The sequence below is a fragment of the Nerophis lumbriciformis genome, linkage group LG35 (genome assembly GCF_033978685.3).
Source record: "Nerophis lumbriciformis linkage group LG35, RoL_Nlum_v2.1, whole genome shotgun sequence".
NCBI lineage: Eukaryota > Metazoa > Chordata > Actinopteri > Syngnathiformes > Syngnathidae > Nerophis > Nerophis lumbriciformis.
In genome coordinates, this window is record NC_084582.2 from 779734 (window position 1) to 792214 (window position 12481).

A 12481-nucleotide genomic window follows, 5' to 3' on the forward strand; every position below is an offset into this window, starting at 1 on the left:
TATTAGAGTACATTATTGCTGCTCATATACATTGCAGCAGAGGTGGGACCAAGTCATTGTTTTGCAAGTCACAAGTAAGTCTCAAGTCTTTGCCCTCAAGTCCGAGTCAAGTCCCGAGTCAAGACAGGCAAGCCCCGAGTCAAGTCCAAAGTCAAGACTGGAAAGTCTCAAGTCAAGTCCTAAGTCCTGCATTTTGAGTTTCGAGTCCTTTCAAGTCCTTTTAACCACAGACTAATATATTAACACAGATTGTGTATGCTTTTCAAACGCTGTATTTATTTATTAAAACAAGTGCATTTTAAATTGCAGGAAAGAAAATTGTGCTGACATTGCACTTTATAATAGCACTATTAACCAGTCATTTTAAACATTAACTCATTCCTTTACAGAACAAACACATTGAAAAATAAAGTGCAAATGTACTTATTTGTACAAAAGTGTTAACATTGAAAAAACATGACATATACGTGAACATAACAAAAAAGTTGTACTTTTTATATGTCAGGGCCCTATGCTGCATTGCATTTGCAAAAGACCAAATTAGCCAAGAGTCTGTCAGTCATTTGTGCACGATGGGGGCGTAGTATGATGCCACCATGGCTGAAAACTCGCTCCACTGGAGCACTGGAGGCAGGCACTGCCAAGACTCTCATGGCCACTCGGAACAGTGAAGGAAGAGTCTTCATGTTCAATGCCCAGAACAAAAGGGGGGAGAGAGTTGTTTTGGGTTGGTGCACTACTTGTAAGTGTATCTTGTGTTTTTTATGTTGATTTAATTAAAAAAAGAAAGAAAAAAAAAATCATTCCTTGTGCGGCCCGATACCAATCGATCCACGGACCACTGAGGTAAACAACCAACAGTATGTCAGAAAGCTAGCTAAAACGGTACACATATTCATAATATAGTATACATTTTAACTGACCTTTATTTTACTATTTTTGTCTTTTTTTAGGTGGCTAAAATACGCGGTGCTGCTGACCGCCGTCTAACGTTACGTGTGATATATTGACTAACGTAACCCTGCTTAAAAAAATCACTGAACAAAAAGTATGAATAAGGTAGTGAACTGCAACAGATTCCCGTGTTTGCAATAACGTTATAACGTTAGCAGTGAGTTTACAGCCTCACTGATTTAACTACACAGCAAATAAAAGTCACGTTACTTAGCCAATAAACGTTATCTTACATTCAAAACTTACCGTTCTTTGTGCAACTTCAAATGCCGGACGAAGTTGGAAGTTGTTGCCTCTCCATCAGTAATTTTCGAACTGCATGTGTTGCATACTGCAAACCATTTTGTGTTGACCACCTCGTAATTTTTATACCCAAACAAAATTATTTTAGGTATCATTTTTTGTTCACTGGCGTGTGGTTTGGACATGTCTTCTTCGTTGGTTGTCCTGCAATTTGATTGGATGAATGCTGTGTGATGAAAACAAAGTAGATCTAATTTGATTGGCTGTTGTACTGAGAGCACACCAGCTGACACACGCAACGCTGATAGACAAGTACACAATGAAAAATACGGAGCGCTCCCGAATAACTTTTTCATCTTTGGGTTTTGGGGAAAGTAGCAAGTCATGTCAAGTCATGTCAATTCAAAAGGCTCAAGTCCAAGTGAAGTCACAAGTCATTGATGTTAAAGTCGAAGTCGAGTTGCAAGTCTTTTTACATTTTGTCAAGTCGAGTCTAAAGTCATCAAATTCATGACTCGAGTCTGACTCGAGTCCAAGTCATGTGACTCGAGTCCACACCTCTGCATTGCAGTGCGTTCAATGGTCACTATATTATATTTGCCTTACAGTTGAAGTCTCACAAGATACGCTGGAAAGGTTTCGTATTACATAACGCTCCATTTTTGCGAGACTTTTGTACTTTTGCCAATAATCCTGGATGAACTCTGAATTGACATTCAAATTCAGAGGCTTCACTGAGCATCGGAGAGTGTCTCAGTCAAGGTGCCTCGAGTCCTACCGCACACATGTAGGAACACGACAGTTATCAGTCAGTTGAGTTTTGACAACAAGCAACATTATCCATGAACTCACAGCCAGTTCTGTTTAGACCTGCTTTCACTTAGTGCCATTAAACCCAGAGAGCCTGGAGAGGAAGGGCCTGTGTCAACACTGATATGACCATGTAAATAAATCATGTCTAATCCCACTCTCTCTCCGTGCGTGCGTCTGCGTGTCACACATACATTTTTAGAATTCCCTGACTTCTGCTGACGTAGAGAAACATGAAAATTTCATATTTGTCTAAAATATTCAAAAGGATGTTCTGAACTTTTGTAGGCACTGATAAATCATTTAGCCCTTAGACAAGCAGGGACTTTGGGAGTTTAAATCAAATCTGAACATTGTAATTAAAACATGTGCATGACAAGAATGTGTAAACACAATGTGTTTTTTTCCTTAAGAATATGAGGATCCGAGGGCATAGTATTTAGCCAGCCTGCCTCACATCCAGTTTAAATCTCCGTTCAGATGAATTTTTATATATTCTCTAAATGGTTGTGTGTGGAGATGTTGATATTATCGGCTGATAAATGCGTTAAAATGTAATATCGGAAATTATCGGTATCGTTTTTTTAATTATCGGTATCGTTTTTGTTTTGTTTTTTTTATTTATTAAATCAACATAAAAAAACACAAGATACACTTACAATTAGTGCACCAACCCAAAAAAAACTCCCTCCCCCATTTACCATACTTGCCAACCTTGAGACCTCCGATTTCGGGAGGTGGGGGTGTGGGGGGCGTGGTTGAGGGCGCGGGCGTGGTTAAGAGGGGAGGAGTATATTGACAGCTAGAATTCACCAAGTCAAGTATTTCACATATACATATATACATATATATATATATATATATACATATATATATATATATATATATACATCTCCTCTCTGAGCTGCCACCTTAACGTGGTAGAGGAGTTTGCGTGTCCCAATGATCCTAGGAGCTATGTTGTCCGGGGGCTTGATGCCCCCTGGTAGGGTCTCCCAAGACAAACTGGTCCTAGGTGAGGGATCAGACAAAGAGCAGCTCGAAGACCTCTATGAAGAAAACGATTAAGGAACCCAGATTTCCCTTGCCTGGACGCGGGTCACCGGGGCCCCCCTCTGGAGCCAGGCCCGGCGGTGGGGCACGATGGCGAGCGCCTGGTGGCCGGGCCTGTCCCCATGGGGCCCGGCCGGGCACAGCCCGAAGAGGCAACGTGGGTCCCCCCTCCAATGGGCTCACCACCCATAGCAGGGGCCATAGAGGTCGGGTGCGATGTGAGCTGGGCGGCAGCCGAGGGCAGGGCACTTGGCGGTCCGATCCTCGGCTACAGAAGCTAGCTCTTGGGACGTGGAACGTCACCTCGCTGGGGGGGAAGGAGCCTGAGCTAGTGCGCGAGGTGGAGAAGTTCCGACTAGATATAGTCGGACTCACTTCGACGCACAGCAAGGGCTCTGGAACCAGTTCTCTCGAGAGGGGCTGGACTCTCTTCCACTCTGGCGTTGCCGGCAGTGAGAGGCGACGGGCTGGGGTGGCAATTCTTGTTGCCCCCCGGCTCAGAGCCTGTACGTTGGAGTTCAACCCGGTGGACGAGAGGGTAGCTTCCCTCCGCCTTCGGGTGGGGGTACGGGTCCTGACTGTGGTTTGCGCTTACGCGCCAAACCGCAGCTCAGAGTACCCACCCTTTTTGGATTCACTCGAGGGAGTACTTGAGAGTGCTCCCCCGGGTGATTCCCTCGTTCTACTGGGGGACTTCAATGCTCATGTTGGCAGCGACAGTGAAACCTGGAGAGGCGTGATTGGGAAGAATGTCTGCCCGGATCTGAACCCGAGCGGTGTTTTGTTATTGGACTTTTGTGCCCGTCACAGATTGTCCATAACAAACACCATGTTCAAACATAAGGGTGTCCATATGTGCACTTGGCACCAGGACACCCTAGGCCGCAGTTCCATGATCGACTTTGTAGTTGTGTCATCGGATTTGCGGCCTCATGTTTTGGACACTCGGGTGAAGAGAGGGGCGGAGCTTTCTACCGATCACCACCTGGTGGTGAGTTGGCTGCGATGGTGGGGGAGGATGCCGGACAGACCTGGCAGGCCCAAACGCATTGTGAGGGTTTGCTGGGAACGTCTGGCAGAGTCTCCTGTCAGAGAGAGTTTCAATTCCCACCTCCGGAAGAACTTTGAACATGTCACGAGGGAGGTGCTGGACATTGAGTCCGAATGGACCATGTTCCACGCCTCTATTGTCGAGGCGGCTGATTGGAGCTGTGGCCGCAAGGTAGTTGGTGCTTGTCGTGGCGGTAATCCTAGAACCCGTTGGTGGACACAGGCGGTGAGGGATGCCGTCAAGCTGAAGAAGGAGTCCTATCGGGTTCTTTTGGCTCATAGGACTCCTGAGGCAGCGGACAGGTACCGACAGGCCAAGCGGTGTGCGGCTTCAGCGGTCGCAGAGGCAAAAACTCGGACATGAGAGGAGTTCGGTGAGGCCATGGAAAACGACTTCCGGACGGGTTCGAAGCAATTCTGGACCACCATCCGCCGCCTCAGGAAGGGGAAGCAGTGCACTATCAACACCGTGTATGGCGAGGATGGTGTTCTGCTGACCTCGACTGCGGATGTTGTGGATCGGTGGAGAGAATACTTCGAAGACCTCCTCAATCCCACCAACACGTCTTCCTATGAGGAAGCAGTGCCTGGGGAGTCTGTGGTGGGCTCTCCTATTTCTGGGGCTGATGTTGCTGAGGTAGTTAAAAAGCTCCTCGGTGGCAAGGCCCCGGGGGTAGATGAGATCCGCCCGGAGTTCCTTAAGGCTCTGGATGCTGTGGGGCTGTCTTGGTTGACAGGACTCTGCAGCATCGCGTGGACATCGGGGGCGGTACCACTGGATTGGCAGACCGGGGTGGTGGTTCCTCTCTTTAAGAAGGGGAACCGGAGGGTGTGTTCTAACTATCGTGGGATCACACTCCTCAGCCTTCCCGGTAAGGTCTATTCAGGTGTACTGGAGAGGAGGCTACGCCGGATAGTCGAACCTCGGATTCAGGAGGATCAGTGTGGCTTTCGTCCTGGTCGTTGAACTGTGGACCAGCTCTATACTCTCGGCAGGGTCCTTGAGGGTGCATGGGAGTTTGCCCAACCAGTCTACATGTGTTTTGTGGACTTGGAGAAGGCATTCGACCGTGTCCCTCGGGAAGTCCTGTGGGGAGTGCTCAGAGAGTATGGGGTATCGGACTGCCTGATTGTGGCAGTCCGCTCCCTGTATGATCAGTGCCAGAGCTTGGTCCGCATGCCGGTAGTAAGTCGGACACGTTTCCAGTGAGGGTTGGACTCCGCCAAGGCTGCCCTTTGTCACCGATTCTGTTCATAACCTTTATGGACAGAATTTCTAGGCGCAGTCAAGGCGTTGAGGGGATCTGGTTTGGCGGCTGCAGGATTAGGTCTCTGCTTTTTGCAGATGATGTGGTCCTGATGGCTTCATCTGGCCAGGATCTTCAGCTCTCACTGGATCGGTTCGCAGCTGAGTGTGAAGCGACTGGGATGAGAATCAGCACCTCCAAGTCCGAGTCCATGGTTCTCGCCCGGAAAAGGGTGGAGTGCCATCTCCGGGTTGGGGAGGAGATCTTGCCCCAAGTGGAGGAGTTCAAGTACCTCGGAGTCTTGTTCACGAGTGAGGGAAGAGTGAATCGTGAGATCGACAGGCGGATCGGTGCGGCGTCTTCAGTAATGCGGACGCTGTATCGATCCGTTGTGGTGAAGAAGGAGCTGAGCCGGAAGGCAAAGCTCTCAATTTACCGGTCGATCTACGTTCCCATCCTCACCTATGGTCATGAGCTTTGGGTTATGACCGAAAGGACAAGATCACGGGTACAAGCGGCCGAAATGAGTTTCCTCCGCCGGGTGGCGGGGCTCTCCCTTAGAGATAGGGTGAGAAGCTCTGCCATCCGGGGGGAGCTCAAAGTAAAGCCGCTGCTCCTCCACATCGAGAGGAGCCAGATGAGGTGGTTCGGGCATCTGGTCAGGATGCCACCCGAGCGCCTCCCTAAGGAGGTGTTTAGGGCATGTCCGACCGGTAGGAGGCCACGAGGAAGACCCAGGACACGTTGGGAAGACTATGTCTCCCGGCTGGCCTAGGAACGCCTCGGGATCCCCCGGGAGGAACTGGACGAAGTGGCTGGGGAGAGGGAAGTCTGGGCTTCCCTGCTTAGGCTGCTGCCCCCGCGACCCGACCTCGGATAAGCGGAAGAAGATGGATGGATGGATGGATGGATATATGTTTTTTTATTTATTTTTTATTAAATCAACATAAAAAACACAAGACACACTTACAATTAGTGCACCTACATTATATATCAATATAGATCAATACAGTCTGCAGGGATACAGTCCGTAAGCACCAGAGGTGGGTAGTAACGCGCTACATTTACTCCGTTACATCTACTTGAGTAACTTTTGGGATAAATTGTACTTCTAAGAGTAGTTTTAATGCAACATACTTTTACTTTTACTTAAGTATATTTATAGAGAAGGAACGCTACTTTTACTCCGCTACTTTTATCTACATTCAGCTCGCTACTCGCTACTAATTTTTATCGATCTGTTAATGCACGCTTTGTTTGTTTTGGTCTGTCAGACAGACCTTCAAAGTGTCTGCCTTACTGGTGACGTTTCACTTCGTTCCACCAATCAGATGCAGTCACTGGTGACGTTGGACCAATCAAACAGAGCCAGGTGGTCACATGACCTGACTTAAACAAGTTGAAAAACTTATTGGGGTGTTACCATTTAGTGGTCAATTGTACGGAATATGTACTGTACTGTACAATCTAATAATAAAAGTTCCAATCAATCAATCAAAAGTGTGAAGGAAAAAAGATACTTTTTTATTTTAACCGTACATCCCGTCAAAAGCCTAAATACTGACCGCACATGAGGACGTTCCGGTCTTCACAATAAAAGTGCCGCTCCATCGCGCCTGCGCTTTCAAAACAAGAGTCTCCGAAAGCCAGCGCAAACAAGCTAGCAAGCTACGGAGTTTGACGCCAATATATTTCTTGTAAAGTGTATAAAAACGAATATGGAAGCTGGACAAATAAGATGCCAAAAACCCACCACTTTCATGTGGTATTAGACAGAAAGGAGGAACTTTTCTTCTCCTCCATTTGAAAACGTGGACGTTATCATCACAACTGTCTGATTACAATCAACGCAAGTCATCAGAATCAGGTAATACACCAACTTATATTCTAGTCTTCATGAAAGAAAGGAATCTATATGTTAAACATGCATGTATATTCATTAAAATACCTTTAACATGTAAACAAAAACAGCTAAATAAATACATATAAATTATATACTGTATATATCAATGTATATGTATGTATGTATGTATATATATATATATATATATATATATATATATATATATATATATATATATATATAGAGTGTGTATGTTACTCATCAGTTACTCAGTACTTGAGTAGTTTTTTCACAACATACTTTTTACTTTTATTCAAGTAAATATTTGGGTGACTACTCCTTACTTTTACTTGAGTAATAAATCTCTAAAGTAACAGTACTCTTACTTGAGTACAATTTCTGGCTACTCTACCCACCTCTGGTAAGCACACATGATTGTATACCCCGTTGACCGGTCCGTGGTTCCAAAAAGGTTGGGGACCACTGGGTTAGAGGGTTAGGGCCAGGGTTGGAGGGTTAGTGTTATAATAAGGCCATGCCGAATAAGGCATTAATAAGGCCCAAACGCCTCCCTAGAAAAAGAGAGAGTAGGAGAGTGAGGATAAAAAAAGAGAAGAAGACAATAATATTTAAAAAAATAAAAATAAAGGAAAGGATGGTTAGCCTGCAGGTGATGCAAGGAGGCTGCATGGTCAGTGAACGCACCAGCAGAGGGAGACCATGACATATAACAAGACTGTTAACACTGTCATTTATATATTTATAGAAAATACATGCTCAATATTTAATTGGAATTGAGAAAGTGCTCATCTGAAGACATGTAATTAAAAAAGTAATCCAAAGTGTTTTAACACATAATACCGTGTCTTTGTGACGCGGTCACAGCTGAGCGAATGCGGAAATGAGGTAACATTAGCGAAGCTTAAATAAGTAAACAGTCCTTTCGCCATGTCTGCTTAATTACCTGCTCGGCAAATGCTTACTTAGCCCATTAAGGGTTAAAGTCGGCGGTGTAGTGAAATTCGACACAGTTCCTGTTGAGCGCGACGGCCTCTAGCGGGGCCGCTTTGTTACCTGTTGGCTTCAAACGTGTGTAGTTTCCACGCTTCTTTCAGGTGCGTCCTAGCTGGTCGCCATTAAAGCCTCCGCGGAGTGTCACGCACCTAACGCGAGGACGTCATGGCGGCGGAGGAGGAGAAGAAGAAGGGCTCTTTCGTACCGTTGGAGTTTGTTTGGCAGCCGGTAGACGACCGTGTAAGTTGTCCACAAACGCTGGTTTACCTGAGGTAACGTTTCACTCTCACTATGAATGTCACATTAGCTGACGTGTTGCGGCAGCCCATGTGAGCATGTCACTAGTATTCACACATTAGCTACTTTTAAATGATACAGATTACACAATTGGTGTTACAGAAGGCGTTTAAACTTTATTTTTTTTACAAGGTGGACTGTATTTTTTTGATGCCTCTAAGGCAGGGGTGCTCACACTTTTTCTGCAGGCGAGCTACTTTTCAATTGATCAAGTCGTGAGGATCTACCTCATTCATATATATCATTTAGATTTACTTATTTATGAAATATATGTTTTTGTTAACAAGTTAAAGATAATGCAAGCATGTTTAATACATAGTTAATATTGTTAACAAGTTAAAGGTGGTTAAAAATAATACAAGCATGTTTAACACAAATAGTTAATATTGTTAACAACTTAAAGGTGGTTAAAGATAAAACAAGCATGTTTAACACATATAGTTAATATTGTTAACAACTTAAAGGTGGTTAAAGATAATACAAGCATGTTTAACACATAGTTAATATTGTTAACAAGTTAAAGGTGGTTAAAGATAATACAAGCATGTTTAACACATATAGATTCCTTTCTTTCATGAAGACAAGAATATAAGTTGGTGTATTACCTGATTGTGATGACTTGCATTGATTGGAATCAGACAGTGGTGATGATAACGTCCGCATTTTCGAATGGAGGAGAAAAAAAGTCCTCCTTTCTGTCCAATACCACATGAAAGTGGTTGGTTTTTGGCATCTTATTTGTCCAGCTTCCGTACTCCTTTGTATACACTTTACAAGAAATACATTGTCGGCAAACTACGTAGCTTGCTAGCTTGTGCACGCCAGCTTTCTGAAACTCTTATTTTGGTAGCGCAGGCAGGATGAAGCAGAGCTTTTATTGTGCAACTGTGCAGTCGGTCTTTGGAGTTTTGACAACAGGTACGGCGCCAGAGTCTGTTGAAATAAAGTGTTTCTCGCCTTCCAGTCGGTAATTTTAATGAGCTGGCAGCAGCCAGCGTCATCTCAGAAGACCCTCGGGTGCCGTGAATGTCAATCCAGTGACGAAAGTGACGTCATAGTGAAGATTTATGATCGCTCATTTTTAGGACTATTTTTTTAATGGCTGGCTGGTGATCGACTGACACACCCTCCGAGATCGACCGGTAGATCGTGATCGACGTAATGAGCACCCCTGCTCTAAGGCAGTGGTTCTTAACCTTGTTGGAGGTACCGAACCCCACCAGTTTCATATGCGCATTCACCGAACCCTTCTTTAGTGAAAAAATAAATGTTTTTTTTCTTTCAAATTCAAGACAAAGTTATGTTTTTGGTAACACTTTAGTATGGGGAACATATTCTAAGTAACAAATACTTAATTTAGAGTGTTTTGGACACAGTGGTTCTCAAATGGGGGTACGCGTACCCCTGGGGGTACTTGAAGGCATGCCAAGGGGTACGTGAGATTTTTTTTTAATATTCTAAAAATAGCAACAATTCAAAAATCTTTTATAAATATAAATAAAAACCTATCTTTTTTTCCAAATAGTTCAAGAAAGACCACTACAAATGAGCAATATTTTGCACTGTTATACAATTTAATCAATCAGAAACTGATGACATAGTGCTGTATTTTACTTCTTTATCTCTTTTTTTCAACCAAAAATGCTTTGCTCTGATTAGGGCAGGGGTCGGCAACCTTTACCAGTCAAAGAGCCATTTTGACCAGTTTCACAAATTATAGAAAACAATGGGAGCCGCAAACATTTTAGAAATTTTAAATGAAATAACACTGCATACAAAGTTTTTTTTTTTGTTTTGTGCTATGTATAAACCAAGGGTCTCAGACACGCTGCCCACACCTTTTTATGGAATTTTTAAGCTGGTGCGGCACGCGGATTTTGAATGTATAGCGCTTGTCAGCGTCATGCGTGCCGTGATGGTACAGCATATAGCGCCCACTGCAACCAGCGTGCCTTATCAGCCACCTGTTGAATGGGGCTTCCGTTTGTTCACGTAAGTGACAGCAAGGCATACTTGTTCAACAACCACACAGGTTACACTGACGGTGGCGGTATAAAAAAAAACAAAAAACTTTAACACTCTTACTAATAATGCGCCACACTGTGAACCCACACCAAACAAGAATGACAAACACATTTCGGGAGAACATCTGCACCGTAACACAACATAAACACAACAGGACAAATACCCAGAATCCCATGCAGCCCTAACTCTTCCGGGATACATTATACACCCCCGCTACCAAACCCCGCCCACCTCAACCGACGCACAGAGGGGGGTGGGGGGTGGGGGTTAATGTAGCCCGGAAGAGTCAGGGCTGCATGGGATTCTGGGTGTTTGTTCTGTTGTGTTTATGTTGTGTTAAGGTGCAGATGTTCTCCCGAAATGTGTTTGTCATTCTTGTTTGGTTTTGGTTCAAAGTGTGGCGCATTATTAGTAAGAGTGTTAAAGTTGTTTTATATGGTCACCGTCAGTGTAACCTGTGTGGCTGTTGACCAAGTATGCCTTGCTGTCACGTACGTGTGCAAGCAGAAGATGCATATTATATAACAAATGTTGGGCTGGCACGCTGTTAATACAGATTGTAGAGGGCGCCAAATGTTGTAAAATCATGGCACGCCCTTATTATAACTTTAAGGGTGAAAATCGGTGAATATTAATCCCGGGAGTTTTCTGCGAGAGGCACTGAAATCCGGAAGTCTCACGGGAAAATTGGGGGGTTCAGCAAGTAAGCTGCTGAGCCGCATCAGAGTGATCAAAGAGCCGCATGCGGCTCCGGAGCCGCGGGTTGCCGACCCCTGGATTAGGGGGTACTTGAATCAAAAAAAAAATTCACAGAAAAAAGGTTGAGAACCACTGCTTGAAGGTATGCCAAGGGGTAAGTGAGATTTTTTTTTAAATATTCTAAAAATAGCAACAATTCAAAAATCCTTTATAAATATATTTATTGAATAATACTTCAACAAAATATGAATGTAAGTTCATAAACTCAGTGAAGCACAAGCTCAGGTTTCTCACTAAAATGTCTGTCAAAAAGAAGTGTGAAAAGAAATGCAACAATGCAATATTCAGTGTTGACAGCTAGATTATTTGTGGACATGTTCCATAAATATTGATGTTAAAGATTTCTTTTTTTGTGAAGAAATGTTTAGAATTAAGTTCATGAATCCATATGGATCTCTATTACAATCCCCAAAGAGGGCACTTTAAGTTGATGATTACTTCTATGTGTAGAAATCTATATTTATAATTGAATCACTTGTTTATTTTTCAACAAGTTATTAGTTATTTTGATATCTTTTTTTCCAAATAGTTCAAGAAAGACCACTACAAATGAGCAATATTTTGCACTGTTATACAATTTAATAAATCAGAAACTGATGACATAGTGCTGTATTTTACTTCTCTATCTCTTTTTTTCAACCAAAAATGCTTTGCTCTGATTAGGGGGTACTTGAATTAAAAAAAATTCACAGGGGGTACATCACTGAAAAAAGGTTGAGAACCACTGCACTAGGGGAACATATTCTAAGTAACAAAGACTTAATTTAGAGTTATTTGGTTAGGGTAGGGCAGGGGTCGGCAACCCAAAATGTTGAAAGAGCCATATTGGACCAAAAATACAAAAAAAAATCCGTCTGGAGCCGCAAAAAATTAAAAGCCTTATATAAGTGTTATAATAAGGCAAATGTCTATATTAGCGTACTATAAAAGGCTGACGCAAATATTCGTTAACAAAAATGTTGTATTTTAATATTTATTGTACACATTTTGCAACATTGGAAATCATTAGTAAAATTGAGGCTTCTCACGGGATGAGATAACTTCTGGAAATTACTGGCTTAGAATGTCCAAAGGTATAGATGTGCGTGTCCAAGTTTAAGGAAACGGCAGGCTGTCTTCTTCTAATGGATTTATTACAATCTTTGCAAGCTGGGTAACGTTTGCTGTGGTTCGGAACAACATGGCA

At 43.6% G+C, this 12481-nt stretch overlaps 1 protein-coding gene across 2 annotated transcripts in view; it reads left to right on the top strand.

The window, feature by feature from the left end:
* Nucleotides 1-8115: 8115 nt before the first annotated feature.
* Nucleotides 8116-12481, top strand: part of sh3rf2 (SH3 domain containing ring finger 2) — a 114711-nt gene continuing 110345 nt past the window's right edge. The window contains exon 1 of one of the 2 annotated variants that reach the window (XM_061927931.2): nt 8116-8486. The gene's annotated coding sequence lies outside the window, so the exon portion shown is untranslated. The remainder of the gene's footprint in view (nt 8487-12481) is intronic. The other variant, XM_061927930.2, reaches the window with a different exon arrangement.